The sequence below is a fragment of the Molossus molossus genome, unplaced genomic scaffold (genome assembly GCF_014108415.1).
Source record: "Molossus molossus isolate mMolMol1 unplaced genomic scaffold, mMolMol1.p scaffold_m16_p_12, whole genome shotgun sequence".
Taxonomy (NCBI): Eukaryota; Metazoa; Chordata; class Mammalia; order Chiroptera; family Molossidae; genus Molossus; species Molossus molossus.
In genome coordinates, this window is record NW_023425347.1 from 31,681,329 (window position 1) to 31,698,030 (window position 16,702).

Here is a 16,702-nt window from a genome sequence, read left to right on the forward strand (position 1 = left end):
AGATATATTATATATATATTTTTAAAATCACTTTTCTTGGCTGCACTATAGGGAAAGCACTGTGGAGGGAGAATGCCAAGAGAGGACGCAGGGAGGCCACTGCTGTAGAAGGCCATGACAGAAATTCTCAAGAGAGAAAAAGGTGACTTGAATCAGGATCATAGCAATGAAGCATAGCATCTTCATAGCAATGAATGTGAATGGCTTGGTTGAGAGAGACAATTTACAGGTAACTTCCCCAGGGCTTATGGATGAATTGGTTGTGAGGGGCAAGGGAGAGTATAGCAGATTGAATGATGGCCCCCAAAAAGAGATGTCCATGTCTTAATTGAAGACAATTGCGGAGATTAGAGTGATTCAGCCACAAGGAGCTCCTGGAGTCCCCCAAGCTGGACCAGACAAGGAAGGATTCTCCCCTAGAGCCTCCAGAGGGAGCACAGCCCTGCTGACACCTTGTTTTCAAATTTCTGGCCTCCAGGACAATGAGAAAATAAATGTCTGTTGTTTTAAGTCACCAAGTTTGTGTTGGTATCTTTTTTTTTTTTTTTAAATTGATTTTTTTTTAGAGAGAGAGGAAGGGAGAGAGAGAGAGAGAGAAATCAATGTGTGAGTAGAACATGAATTGGCTGCCTCCTGCATGGCCCACAACTGGGGATGGAGCCCACAACCCTGGCATGTGTCCTGACCGGGAATTGAACTGGCATCTCTCAGTCTCTGGGATGACGCTTGATCCACTGAGCCACACCAGCTGGACTGTGGTGGTACCTTATGGCAGGCACAGGAAACTACTACAGAAAGGGAGGAGTCCAAGATGACCTCCAGGTTCCTGGGTGTTTGGTGTTGCCGTTTTCTGCTTTGGGGAAGTCTGGGTTTGGGTGGTGATGGTGCAGGGACCAAGAGTTAGAGTTAGGACATGTTCAGTGTGAAATGCCTGTGAGATGTCCAAGCAGAGAAGGTCGGTAAGTAGATGGATGGAGGAGTCTGGAGCTCACAGAAGGGTCCAGAGAAAAGGTATAAATTCAGCCTTGTCAGCATACAGATTATATTTAAACCAAGAAATCGATGCAATCTCCTGGAAAGCGGGTGTAGAGCAGAGCTGTGGAAGGCCTGTGAACAGCAGTCTGTGCTTTTCAGTCCACTGGTGGGAAACTGGTCAGTCCTTTGCCTTCTGTTTTTTTTATTTTTCTCACCTCTTCTGCACACATGTTGTAAGAGAGGCAAATTATAAGAGTATATCTAACTGGTAAGGTAGTGTAATTTCAGGGCAAAACAAAGTGCTTTTGCCTTCCCAAATGCTTTCTCCACCTGTTGACTGATGGCCTGGCCTTCCACGATTAGAGATTCATTTCTTTAGGCTTTAAAAACCTACCTATTCTAACTTTGCATGATGTTGTAGAAGTGAGGGGAACCAGGTTTGCTAAAGTAATTGTGGTGAGCCCTGGCCAGTTTGGCTCAGCGGTTAGAGTGTCGGCCTGCGGACCAGAGAATCCTGGGTTCGGTTCCCGATAAGGGCACGTACCTGGGTTGCGGTTTGTCCCCGGCACCGGTTGGGGTCGTGTGTGTGGCAACCAATTGATGTGTCTCTCTCACATCAATGTTTCTTTCTCTCTCTCTTCCTCCCGCTCTATCTAAAGATAAATGCAAAAATGTCCTCAGGTGAGGATAAAAAAAAAGTAATTGTGGTGATAGGAATGAATTAACCTCAGAAGGTACTGAGTTGGTCCATTCTATCATAGGACAGTATAAAAATACATAAATACACAAATAAATGAATCTACATATTCTGTGGTAGAAATCATCCATAACCTTTCCCTTGACATCTTAGTGAGAATCTGTAGACCAGACAGCTTCCTCGGGGCAGGCTATGATGCAGGGGTGGCAGGAGCGTGGAGAACAAAAGCATGAATCTGGGGCATGAGGTGGGCAGGCTGAATAGAAAAGGATGATCGTGAGGAGGTGGGGATCCCGAAGCCTGACTGTCTGCTCTACAGCTTTGCACGTGAGGGAAAGGCCTGCTGTAGAAAGATTCCTCCCTTCCCTGCCATAGGCTGAAAACTCAGTAGCACACTTCATCCCTCACTCCCGGGCGTACCACGGATGGGGTCTAAGTCGAGATGCCCTTCTTCAGAATGCGAAGAAAAGTGAAAGAAACACCAGTGACATGAACAGACGGCTTCACAAGATTCAAGAGGAAAGCTGTTGCATGGACTCTGCAGCATTTTAAGGGCTATTCTGAAGTTTCTGCGTTTTCAGGATGGTTATTTTCAATCCTCCTCCAGTCTCCATCGCTACCATCACCAGTCCAGCACCAGCCCCACTGGGCCTCCTAGCCAGGCTCCCTGAGTCCCCTGTCCCTACTCCCAGACCATTCCGCTAGCTCTGCTCTCAGAGGGAGAATTTCAAGATGCAAACACGCTTCTCACCCTTCAGTGTCTCCCTGCTGCTCCTTGGATAAAAAACTAGAAAGCTCACAGGGATATAAAGTGCAGCATAGGGAATATAGTCAATAATCATATGGTGTCAGGTGGGTATTAGACTTATTGAGGGCATTAGTTCATAAGTTATATAAATGTCTAACCACTACACTAAAACTAATATAATATTGAATGTGAATTGTAATTGAAATTTTTTAAAATTTTATATAAAAAAAGAAAAAAAAATTATAAAGATTTTTTGCCTGGCTGGTGTGGCTCAGTGGTTGAGCATCAACCCATGCACCAAGATGTCATCGGTTTGATTTCCGGTCAGGGCACATGCCCAGGTTGCCGGCCCGATCCCCAGTGGGGGGCATGCAGGAAGCGGCCAACCTATGTTCTCTCTCATTGATGTTTTTATCTCTCTCTCCCTCTCCCTCTCTTTCTAAAAATACAGTGATACCTCGGTTCTCGAATGCCTTGACTTTCGACCAAATCGGTATTCGACCAGGAGATTCGAGAAACTTTTGTCTTGGAATCCGAACAAATATTTGGAACTCGAACTTCCGAGATGAGCCGAGTTGAGCCGAATGGTGTTCATTCGGCCCAGCGCGCCTTGCTTGCGTCATCAGTGTGAGTGCAGAGAGAGAGTCACGCTTTGTGGAGAGAGTCACGCTTTGTGGAGAGAGTCACGCTTTACACTGAATTTAACCCTTAGACATACTGTACACTTTTATTTCTTGTTGAGACTTATGTTTTTCTACATATTATATACAAATTAGGCCAGTAAATAGGCATTTTCTGGGGCTTGGAATGAATTAATCCAGTTTCCATTATTTCCTATTGGTTTCATTGCTTCGGTTCTCGAACAATTTGGTTCTCGACCGTCCTCCTGGAACGAATTATGTTCGAGAACCGAGGTATCACTGTAAATAAAGAAAAAAAAAACTATAAAGATTTTCTTTATCTAACTATTGTCTATATTTCTGCCTTCATCTCATCCCCCATCCTAACTTGCTTTGCTCTCTGAGCTCTAGGTGCACTGATGTTCATTTAGTTTCTCCAGCTCCACAAGCCCTCTCTTGCTTCTCCCTAGGTCTGGAGTGCTCTCCCGGCACCCATCCCTCATTCTCCCACTTCTTCCCAGCATCCTCCCACCCACCCCCTTACCCCAGTACACAGAATCACACGCTTTATTGGGGACACTGTCCTAACTTCTCCCCTTCCCCTACATCAAATCCTCCTATATTCAGCCCTGTGGCGCTATATACCTTTTCTGCCTAGTCCTTATGATTGTTGTAAATGTGTATATACACATATGTATACATATATGTTTAAGTAGAATTATTTGATTGATGTTTCTCCCTACCAGACTTTACCCTTTATGAGGGCAGGTATCTTGTTCATGGTGGCATCCCTAGCACCCCACTGCCTAGGCCTGTTATGAGGTCTCATTGTACGCCAGATAAAATAAATGGACATATATTGCTACTAATAAATGAACATACATTGTCACTAATTATTGGGTTACCAAATGAATTCTAAGAATTCTCATATGAGTCATTTCTATGTGGCTCTTTATGTGTTGAAAAGCTATTAGTAATAATATTGAGTCTGATTCTCCCCTCCCGGAAAGTGCTCACTCCTGCAGCACAGTAAGGAGAATAATGTTACCTATCAGTTTCCACGTATGAGCATTCATTTCCACCCCCAAACAGAAGGAGAGAAATTCTCGAAGGCCCAAGAGAAATGATGCTGATTTTTTTTTTTTTTTTTTTTTATAGCAACCGGATTTCTCTGTGGCTGTCATTTATGAATGAAGAAGCCTAGTGAAGGTGATGCCCACCCCACCCCTTACAGAGACACCCCCTACTCCCTCACTCACACCTAATAATGCGCACTGGTTACTTGAGAATATTTGACCTCCTTGAAATAAAAAAGATGATATTAAATGCAATTACTTTAAACAAAAAGAAGAACACAGCTGCTAAGATAAAATGACCACAAAACAGTAATTTAGGGAAAAGTCAGTAACATGTCTCAAATGTAGTTCAAATGGTGTTTCTTTGGAATATTAAGTCTTCAGTGCATGGCTCTCGTCCTCAGAGCGATGAAAATGTGCTGTACGTATGTATATTTGCTTTCTCATGGCTTGTGTTTAATTATCCACAAAGAAAAAAAATGACAAAATGTCACATGTTCTTCTCTTTTAACTGCCAAAACAGCAACTTCTGAGGCTTTGACAGAATTGGTTGCAATCCCTTTGAAAGTTTTATTAATGCAGACAGAGTATGTTTTTAATCTTTTGTATTTTGATCATTAAACTGTGTTTTCTATGATTCGTTTATGCTTGCTTCTATCCTATTTTAAGTAAACAAGGAGTTAGCAGCTTTTACCTTGTAAAATATATTGCCTTTAAAAATTATTTTTAGATGTAGAGTGATGATGATTAGTGAACAAACTAAATATTAAATCAGAGGATTCCTCTCTGTCTAGGACAGAAAGGAAGTCTTGAGACCCTTTGAGAGATTAGTATCTACATTAATTTTAATGTAAACATCAGAGACATTCCACTCAGAGCATGTTTCTTTCCTCTAAAAAAACCCCAGTATATAGATGTTGTATTTTCTATTATCTGTGGATTTAGAAATATAAATAAATGAAATTGCTTACCTTTTTTGGTTTCTATTGATATTTTGAGTCAGTAGTTAAAAATTAAAGCAAGAAGTATTTGGATTTTTTTTTTGTAGTGTACTTTTAAAAAATAAAAATATACATGAGAAAATATTGAATGCTTGCTATAGCTAATCTATTATACAATTGTCTTTGTTATTCATAATTTTCAAAGTTTCATAGACCTCACTGTTTGGGATCTATTTAAAGCGTTTGGAGCATAAATAACTGGCTACTTTATCAGTAGTTGCCTGAACAGAAAAACAAGATCTAACCCCAAATTTTGGGGTTAAGTCTCAAAATTGACATAACTAAGGTAGTTTTGTTTTGTTTTGTTTTAAATAATTTACTACTTTATCAAAGACATTCTCCCCCCCCCCCCCCTTATTGATTTTAGAGAGAGGAAGGAAGAGAGGGAGAGAGAAACATCAATGAGAGAGAACATTGATTGGCTGCCTCCTGCATGCCCCCCACTGGGGATTTGGTCCACAACCTGGGCAGGTGCCCTGACTGGGAATAGAAATGGCGACCTCCTGGTGTATGGGTCGACGCTCAACCACTGAGCCACACACCAGCCGGGCAACTAAGGTTTGTTTTTTTTTAATCCTCACCCGGGGACATTTTTCCATTTTTTGTTCAGATAGAGTGGGAAGGAGAGAGAGGAAGAGAGAGAGAGAGATAAATATCCATGTGAAAGGGACACATCGAGTGGCTGCCACCCGCACGACCCAACCAGGGCTAGGGACAAACTGCAACCGAGGTACATGCCCTTAGCAGGAACCGAACCCGGGACTCTCTGGACCGCAGGCTGACATTCTAACTACTGAGCCAAACCAGCCAGGGCAACTAAGGTAGTTTTAATGCAATGACCAAACAAGAAGGTACTTTCGTAGAAATAAAGGTCATGATATGTAATTGAAATATGTTAAGACCATAATTTTGGGTTTTTTAAATAATATTTTATATTGATTTTTTTAGAGAGAGAGGAAGAGAGAGAGAAAGAAACATTGATGTGAGAGCGCAACATGAATCTGCTGCCTCCCATACCCCGCTTCCTGGGGATCGAGCTCGAAAACCTGGGCGTGTGCTCCACCTGACCAAGAATTGAACCAGCAGCCTGTTGGTACACTGGCCTATGCCCAACCAACTGAGCCACACCAATCAGGGCAATACCAACTCTTTTTAATGAAAAGTTTTTTGTTTTTTTTTAATCCTCACCTAAGGACATGCTTAGAGAGAGGAAGGGAGAGAGAGAGAGAAAACAATGATGTGAGATAGAAACATTGATCAGTTGACTTCCATATGCTCCCCTACTGGGGATCAAACCCAAAACCTAGGTATGTGCCCTGATTGGGAATTGAACTGGCAACCTTTCGGTGCAAGGGATGATGCTTAACCAACTGAGCCACTCCAGCCAGCCTAAAAGTTTATTTTTTAATTAGTTATCTTGACCTCGTAGAGTCAAAACCTCAGATCTTTGTTTCTTTCTTATTGTTGTTAAAATTGCACAATAATCTGTACATACATAAGTTTATTTAACAAAACAAAACAGTAGTTAAACAGATCTTACCTGTGTTAGGCTAGATCCACAGACTACTGAAGGATTAAAGAGAATGCCAAGCAATAGCAAGTTAACAACTTCTAAACAGTAGATGATCTGAAATAGGAGCCCTGACAGTATGTCATAAGGAACCATTTTCCATGGTTCTTTGATTTACCAACTGAACAAGGATTTAAGTGCCTCCCACATACCAGGCTCTGTTCAAGGTGTTGAGGATACATAAGTGAGCTAACGAGATCAAAAGGAGCTTGTATTTTGGTAGGTGGAAGTGAGATGCTTAACATTTAACCACATCTTTTCTTTAAACAAGAATAAGTCACGTGCTATTAAAATAATCTCTAGATCTTCATCACAGATTGAGTTTCAAGAACGCCTACGGAATAAATATTATACCACAATATATTATTTTTCTTGATTTTAAAAAATATGAAAGTACATGCTGTTAGCTCACTTGATTTTTACCATGTAAGTGGTTGTTTTCTCTATGATTAAATGTGTATACACCTCCTTAGAAAATTATGCTTTTGTCTGTATTTTACGAAGGAGAGTAAAAAAGTATTAAGTAACTAGCTAATTGGTGGCAGAGCTGGTAACAGATCTTGGCGTTTTATCTGTAACCCTCTGGTCTTATTACTCACTTTATTTATATATATTTAGTTAGTTAGTTATTGTTGACAATATTAGAGGTCACTAAAGGACAGTGTTGTTACATTTATACCCTATTTAGGTAAATTAGAATGGTCAGGTTAGGTCTAAAACTTTCATGATAGAACTTTAGAAAGTATTTTGAGAATATTAGAAGAAAACTTGATTTGTATAAAGTAGTTCTAATTACTTACCATGTATAGTAGGGCATACAATGTCCATTCTCCGTCATAAGGCTCTGGAGATACACCAAAAAGTCTTGATGTTCAGCTCATTAGTTGCAAAAGTTTCCATGATTGCAATATGTCATTTCTAGGTTGCCAGTTTATTACATGTTTTTTGTTTTGTTTTTTTTCATCCTTACCCGAGGACATTTTGCATTTATCTTCAGATAGAGCGGGAGGGCAAGAGGGAGGAAGAGAGAGAGAGAAGAAACATCAATGTGAGAGAGACACACCAAGTGGCTGCCATCCACCCAACCCCAACTGGGGCTGGGGACAAACTGCAACCGAGGTACGTGCCCTTAGTAGGAACCGAACTCAGGTCTCCTTGGTCCGTGGACCGATGCTCTAACCGCTGAGCCAAACCGGCCAGGGCAGATGAGATTTTTTAAAATGCAATATCCTGGTGATTTAGGAAGACACTCCAGTGGCATCAATCATCAGGTTTCAAGTGTAGGGTGTGTCACTCTCAGGAAGAGATCTTCAGATGACTCATCTCATTCTCCTTTTTAAAAAAAAATATTTTTTTGCCCCCTTTCTATCCCTGAACGCTGTCATCTCATTCTTTTTCATGTTTCCACTGCAAAAAGTGACTTTGTTTTTTCCAACTTCTTCCCCATATTCTGTGACTATTCCTTATTTTGGGGGGTACCCCCATATACTAAGTTCAGAGAGTTTATATACATAACATGGGTTTTTGTTTTTTTTTTTGGTCTTTAAAAAAATTTGCATTATAGAGCTTATATAAATATTTTTCTTTTTTTCTTCCCTGATCATAAACTTGCCCTCACTCCTGGATTTGGAACATAACCAAGCTGAAAGATGAGATCATGTTTGCAGAGCACAATGAGGTCTCAGCAAGAATCTTCTCATTTGAGAGCCATCAGTATTTTATGCACTTATATGCTAAGATGCTGAAGAATAAAATCAGGAGTTTAAAAGTTATTTTCAGCTTTGGGACTAAATGAAGGGGAAAGGGTTTTCTTTTTTTGGTATTTTTTTTCATGTTCAAAGTGACATTTTTCCCCTTGCAAACATAATTCTGTTTCACTTAGAAAAATGGACTCAATAGTCATTTGAAATGCAAATAATGTTAATGTTTTATTTTGTTTTAGCATTATACATAATGTTAACTTTTTTGTTCTTATTTTGAAATTGGAACATTTTTAGACTATTATTTGTTAATTGCCTGATTTGAGTTTTTAATATGGAGAGATTTTTTTCCTTGTTTCATTTTTATGTAATTGTAAGTAATGGTCTTGTATGCATATTATTAATTAATGGTCTTATTTGCTTATTCAATATGGAGAAAGAATTTTCCTTTTTTATGTAATTACACACATACCATACTGCTGAATATGGAGAACAGATGAGGATAACTATACTCTTTTTTTTTTTTTTTTTTTGAAGATTTTTACCACATGTGGAACTTAGAATGAGGAAAAAGCATGAGTCAAGAATGCCCGACCCCGATGCCCCTTTGAAACATTTTTATGTGGTTCCATGAAATAGTGCGTATTTTAATGGATGCCATGATGTGATGGTCATGCTGAAGTCTTTGTTTTCAGACAATCCAACTCAAACTATCTGCTATGGGCATCTGTTGTTTTACCTGCTCACTCTACCATCCTCCTTTGTCAGGAGTCAGATTTTGATTTTCTTTTGGGAATCATCTCTCCCTGGGCCATGTTGTTCTAGTGAGATGACTATAGTGCCCCACCTACCCTGCCTTTATAAGAATCCTCCCTACAATTTGTTTCTCTACGAATTATAGTTGCTAGGAGAGAGAGGAGCTCCTATTCTCTGGGCTCTCAAGCTAAAACTAGATAAGCCTGGGTTATAACCCTAACCCCAGGCTTCATGGAAGGTCTCTGATAATGATGCCAACACACAGAGGGAATCAGAGCTCTGGCAATATTTAGCACCATCTGAAGCTAGATCCACCCTTAAAGTCCTCAGTGATTGGAGCCAATATGTTCCCTTTTGGTTAAGCTAATCTGAGTTGCATTTCTATCATTTTCGACCGAAAGAGTTTTGGATATTGCTTTCCACCTAGATGTGAGCATGGTAAACTCCATGCAAGCAAAAATAACTTGTCAACCATTCTGAGTAATAGAAAAATGGAATCAAATCTTTTTTGGATAAGTAGTAAGTTTTGTTGGTTTGGAACCCTAGGTTTAGAAAGCTCAAATAACTAACATTTTCCTGTACCCTAGAGACAGGTGTTAAATAAACTGACTGATCCCAAGGATTATTCAAAGATGTAATTCCAGGTTATGTCAGAGTGTCATTATAGATTCAACTTAATCACCTACATTTTCAACATTAATAGGATTATTGTACAGGGCCTGATGCCAAGAGAAATGATCTCAAGGCTTTGTGCTAATAATAGCTTCAACATATTGCACATTCTATGTGCCAGAAAGTGTGCAAAGCTTGTCATTATTTTACATTTAATTCTCACAAAAATCCTAAAAAGCAGGTGTTATGATTCCCCTTTTACAAATAAGGAATCTTCAAGAGGTTCAGCGATGTGCCTAAGTTCACACAGCTGATAAATGGTAGAACCAAAATCTAAGCCCAGGTCTTTCTAACTTGAAAGCCCAGGCTTTTAACCACTACTTTCTCTTTAAGTTTTCAAAGTTCATAAAAATTTGCTCAATTATTGATTTTTTCAACATATTTTGGAGATATACTTGGCTCACAGTAGACACACTGTATCTATATATTTATGTAAATATAGTATAAATAACAATAAATATCTATAAGTTCTTGTGAACTTATAAATATCTAGACATAAATATATAAAATATATAAATATTAATATATAAATATATGAAAATATATAACTATTGAAAATATATAAATATAAAAAAAACTACTATGAGTTAGGTCTAAGAATTTCTAACTCACATGGCAATCTTATTTTAAAACTCTTATGGATAAATCAGATTTTGCCATAAAAAATTCAACACATGCATTTTATTTATTTATTTACTTATTTATTTACTTAAAGTGATGGTTAGATGCCATGAGGTAGGTGGCAACGCCTAATCCGCACATGCATCATTAGGCCCCAGAGCCTCTTCCATCCTTGTCATGAGTGCTGACATTCTCCTCTCATACAACACTGAATAACTGCATTTAAAAGTTTTTCTTTTATGATAGAAAGCATCGTAGACTGGCATTCAAAAACAAAAGTTAAGTAATCAATCCAGCAGACCACTAGCAGAACCTGAGGTTGCTGCTTTCTCCAAAAATGCACAAACCCTTGGTGGTTTTGGAAGACTTGGAAGGCATCTCAGCCAATCTAATGAGATCTGAGGCATAGCAGGCAGGAAGAAGGGAGGGGACAGCCAGAGCCGGGCACTGGTCCCCATCCACAGCCTTCTCCTTCCCTAAGCCAAGTCTCTTGTGCGGATGTGCGCTCCTGACCCCCAGCATCTGGATGTGTGGCAATGCCTTGTTTTCATGTTGACTTTCACAGCTGGGGGCTGTATTGGCATTGCATGTTTGTTTTAACTTTCCACAGAGGGACCACTCCAAAATGTAATTAATTGAATCTTTCTTGGGGGAAAAAATGTGTTCTGTGTATTTAGAGACCCCAAAAAGATGTGAAAAAAATTTGTTTTCAAAGCTAAACTAATTCAAATAGAACTATGTTTTCTCATGGAAGAGTGAAAAGAGCTAGGGATTTGAATAGACAGTACTTTGCCTTGAGTTTCAGTTGACCACTTTATAAGTGTAGGGGAGGGCAAAAGTAGGTTTACCGTTGTGAGTACGCAAAACAGCTTATCGTTGCCTTACTATTTATTTATTTATTTATGTGGTATTTTTTCTTATTATTGTTATTATTTTGTATTCTTACTTATGATTTATCTTTTAGGTAATAATGGTTGGTAATTTAACCTACTTGTGCCCACCCCTGCATATATCTTTGGGCAGATTGTTTGCATCTCACTTTTTCAATAAGATTTATCCCATAGGATGTTGGGAAAATTAAATAAAATAACATGCATATTAGTACATTGTAAGTTTTAAAGCACTAACATTATTATAAATTAATAGACACTTCTAATAGAAAACTTCCTAGAAATTCCTTGGGTATCAGGGAACATATACCATTTATTCTAATGTGTTTATTTTAATAAAATTTTAAGACAGTTGAAAAAGTCAGCTTAATATTTTTAAATGTTATAATGCAGTATGCAATAGTGTTTGTAATGTTTAAATGTGCAATGCCTTTATTTAAACAAATAGCTGAGTAAAAACAGATTTAAATGCTTGTCATCTTGCTCCTATAAAAGATTAAGCAGTTGCAAAAAAATTAACTTGTTTTATTTTGATTTGGGGATGTAGTTTCCCTTAACTGCATATTTATAGATATTGGTTCTTACTGTGCTTTCTTTTTATGCGGGAGAAACGACTTATTTCTCTTTGGAGACCATTTGAATGTGCTCCAGGTAATCAAATATTTGGATTAATGAAGAGTTGTTACATATTTTTCTTTTTCTTCTTTTAAAAAATTTTTTTTTTCAAATTAGAATTAAGACCAATAAAAACACATCTATTAAAACCATGTATGACTATCAAGCAACAACAGCAACCCAGAAAATAAGTGTTGTGAGGATGTGGAGTAATTGGAAACCTTGTGCACTGCTGGTGAAAATGTAAAATGGTGCAATTGTTATAGAAGACAGCATACAGCCCGGCCAGTGTGGCTCAGTGGATTGAGCATCGCCCCATGGACTGGGAGGACCTGTTTCGATTCCAGGTCAGGGCACATTCCTGGGTTGCGGGATCGATCCCCAGTAGGGGGTGTGCAGGAGGCAGCTGATCAATGTTTCTCACATTGGTATTTCTATCTCTCTCTCCCTCTTCTCTCTCTAAAAAATCAATAAAAACTGAAAAAAAAAAAAAGAAGAAGAAAGAAAACAGCATACATGTTTTCATTTTATAAAAAAAACAATAGAATTACCATATGATCCACTAGTGGGTATATACCCAAAAGGATTCAAAGTACGATCTCAAAGAGGTAGTTGTATATAAATCCACTAAATTCTAGAGCAAAAATAAAGGTAGTGGCACACCCGTAGACTGGCATTCAAAAACAGAGTTAAGTAGCCAATCTAGCAGACTGCTAGCAGAATCTGAGGTTGCTGCTTTCTCCAAAAATGCACAAACCCTTGGTGGTTTTGGAAGGCTTGGAAGGCATCTCAGCCAATCTAATGAGAGCTGAGGCATAGCAGACAAATGCTGTATGATTCCATTTCTCATCTTCACACTGGAGTTGAGAGAAGCAGCTCAGATATTTGACTCAGATTACAAGGGTGAGAGGTACAGTGGTCCTCAAACCCAGTGTTTGACTCAACGTGGAAATGGGGGTAGGTCTCAGGTCAGAGAGTTTCTTATCAGGTTGTAAAGATTAAATCCAAGGCCATTTGTAAGGGTGGAAAAGGGCCTGAATTTTGGTCCAGAACTCTTTCTCTGAACATGTGGGCCAGGAACACCATTCTGGAACCTCATTTTAGTAGATGTCAGTCACCAAAAAGGGAATATTTGTTGATGAAATACTTAATGAAATGCATTGTTTAAATCAAATAATAAATCATGTTTCTTATCCTATGATCAGTTTTCCAAACTGTGTTCTGTAGAACATTAGCTCTATGGATATTACATTTTAAAAAGGGTTCTGGGGTTAAAAAGTTTGGAAAATGTAGGGTTTAAAAGAGTTAAAAACTGGGATCTTTTACTCCAGAACTTCTCAAAGGCTTTATTTATTATGTTAATATTAATGTTACTATGCCAATATTAAATATTAATATTTAGTGTTAAATACATTGACATTAATGTTAATATACAGCAGTTCCTTGAATAACATTGTTTTGTTCAATGTCTCTTTTTTTTGATCCTCACCCGAGGACATTTTTGTACTTATCTTCAGATAGAACGGGAAGGAGAGAGGGAGGAAGAGAAAGAGAGAAACATCTACGTGAGAGAGACACATCGAGTGGTCACCACCCACAAGACCCCAACCAGGGCTGTGGACAAACTGCAACCGAGGTACGTGCCCTTAGAGCAACTAAAGCCCGGAGTCTCTGGTCTGCATGCTGATGCTCTAACCACTGAACAAACTGGCCAGGGCCAATGTCATTTTATTATAACATTGATGAAATGCCTGAGGAACTTAACTCTGTATCAATTAGTCTACGGTAAAATGGGTTTCCTTATATACATTGTTTTACCACAATTCCAAATACCTACTGACAGTAAGTGTGGATTTACTGTATTAATACTAATGTTAATACATTAACATGTTTTTCCTAATCCCATTGGACCAAGGAAGCAGTCCTTGGCACACCAGTATAAAAATGCTGTCCTCTATCATAAAAGGTACGATATTTTTGTCAGCTGCTTTCCTGAAGACAGGAACTTTCTTTCATTTCTCTTGCATTTGCTGTGACGCCCCTCTCTTTCACCATAAGCACCACTGGGAAATATCTGGGAAGTAGGGCAGGAGCAGTTTTAGTATTTGTTATTTAGTATTTGTAAAGCTATATGATGATCAGCTTTACTATAACCCCAACTATTTTCCAAGCAGAGAGCATTAATAATGGACCACCTTGTCGATTTTGCAAGGGTGTCAACAGAAAAGAGGGAGTCAGGAATACATATTGCAAGGCGAAATGGTCAAGGTGTGGAGTTTCTCAGATGGGCTACTTTTCTGTTTTGTTTTATAAGGAAAAGCTAGGTACTGCATTAGGAAATTGCAGTTAGCATATCCTGAATTTCCATTACTATAGATATTAAATGTTACTGTTAATAAAATAATGATAGCTTAGAAAAGGCTCATTTAATAGCTAAACGATTAGATAGCAACAATTAAGCTTAATATGGCTGGAGAGTGATTTTTAGGAGGAGTATATTTTGGAATCTTCGAAAAAAACGACAACAGGTATTTACACCCAAAATTCAAGTCAACTGAGCAAAAACAGAGTCAAAGCAGTTTCTTGACATTTTAAGAATCCTTGTATGTTACTTTTTAAGCTGAAAACTCAGGGCTGCTACAACTGTATTCAATTAATGATCTTTGTTTTATTTGTAGTCCAAACCAGGACACAACATTAGAGGGAGGGCAGAGAAGCCTGTGTATAGTCTTTGATGGTGAATTTCATCTAAAAGTCACCTTGGTTAAGACATTAGTATTAGAGGCTCTTGATATTGAACCTGGAAGTAGAATGATCATCTAAGGCACTTTTAAGACATAATGTGATTAGTAGAAAGATGTATTTACTGTATTTTTAAAAACTTTTTTACTGTATAGTTTTATCATTAGCAGAGCACTATTTCTGAATTCCCCTTCTGAAATAACCTTTTGCCTTACTCTTTTTATTTATTCATTCATCAGGAATTTATTGGGCACCTACTATTTGCCAAACATTGGGTTGAGCACTGAAGATATTTGTTTTGCTATTATATCTAAGAGGCATATTTTTGTTTGCATTAAGAATAATTAAAGCAGCTTATTCCCTGTGATGCACAAAAATTAAAAAAGATTTCATGATGCACTAACACGAAAAGAGATTTAAGATACTAATTTAAATATTAGCTATCTATATGCCAAATTGAGTATGATTGTTTTTTGATAGCTGGTTTTAAAATTTCTTTTAAATTTTCTCTGTCTAGGAACTGCACATGTAGCTGAAAACTGAGTGTTTAACAAACATATGAAGCCATGTTTGACTTTATGGGTGACAAAGCAAAGCAAATCACTCTACAGATTAAAAAAAACTGGAAAGTGTGACAGTATCAACTGTGGACAAGTAGATGGCTCATTCCATCAGAGGGATCTAAATGAATACACCCTTCTATGGCATACACATTGAAAATACCTGTAAATTTTTTATTGTTTATACCCTTCAACCCAACAATTCCACTTCTAGTTATACTTGGTAGATTCTAGAAATTGTTGCACATGTGCACTGGGAGACAGGTACAAGAATCTCTTGGTCATTGAAACATTGTAATAGAAAGCAGGAGAAATTCAAGTCTTTATCTTTAAGGGAACTGATACATTTTAAATGGTATATTAATACTGTAGAATATTATCTAGCAACTAAGAGAAATGAACTGACTTCACATATATGACACAGATGGACTTAAAAATCATAATGTTGAATGAAAAAAGCAAGTTGTAGATCATGTGCTACTTATGTAACACTTCTAAATGGACATATATGTTCATATTATAAAGCATTACTCTCTCTTTATATATGTATATGTATATGTATATGTATATACAAATACACACATATATGTATTTGTAAAAGTATAACAAAACACTGAAAGGATTTACACTAAATCCATGAAAGTGGTTGCCTCTGCAGAGACTGAGAGGGCCATTGGTCTAGATTGGAGTTGAGAAGGTCAAGGGGACTTTAATTTTATTTGTAGTGTTTTATTTCTTATATAGAAAGATGAGTAATTTGTCAAAATACTAACAATGATCAATTCTGAGAGTTGATATATGGGTGTTTGTTAGATTCACTGCATTTTTCTGTATTTTGAAATTTTCTTGTAAATAAGATCTTTACTTTATTTTTCTTTGGAGATCAGTATTCTACTTTATGTCTAGGTTTGGTAAATTGTGCCATTTCAGCCCACACAATAGTAATGAACGGGTCTTGGAACAAAACATGCATAATCCACTCCCTAGCCTCACAGGCACATTCTCTTCAAGCCCAACTAAAAATAACTAAAGAGTGAAAGTATTATTGGAAGAGGGCCCCTCAGTTGACCTTCAGGACTTTTGGATTGTCTATTCAGTTAATCTTGTCACAATCATGTAATTATGAGGTTGGTTTGAGCTTAATGAACCCAATATATACAAGGATAATACGCTGTAAACGAAACTGTGCCACATCAAAGCCTTTGGGACACTATGCTTTTCTAGTGTTTCTGCATGAGGTTTTCCTAAAGATAACAAAGCCTTTAAAAATACGCTTTTCAGCCATATCACTCTTTTCAACAAATATACCTCTTTCCCAAGTCAAGTTGTATATTGCCCAAAGGATGCTGATGCCACATGTCCATCACATAAATGCCCAGATGCCATACCATATCCTAGCGGGTCACAGCCTAACAGCAGAAAGGCTCTAGAAGCCATGCAGCTGTAGAATTCTACTGAA

General features: G+C 38.0%; 1 non-coding gene and 2 pseudogenes across 1 annotated transcript; 2 read left to right on the forward strand and 1 right to left on the reverse strand.

Moving 5' to 3' along the window:
* The first annotated feature begins 1,357 nt into the window (after positions 1-1,357).
* On the forward strand, positions 1,358-1,467 carry LOC118627380 (annotated as a pseudogene).
* A 194-nt stretch (positions 1,468-1,661) lies between these two features.
* Positions 1,662-1,743, forward strand: LOC118627379 (annotated as a pseudogene).
* Positions 1,744-10,524: 8,781 nt separating this feature from the next.
* On the reverse strand, positions 10,525-10,645 carry LOC118627432. Its single transcript, XR_004959174.1, has one exon. It is a non-coding gene; the product is annotated as a U6atac minor spliceosomal RNA (small nuclear RNA).
* Positions 10,646-16,702: the final 6,057 nt, after the last annotated feature.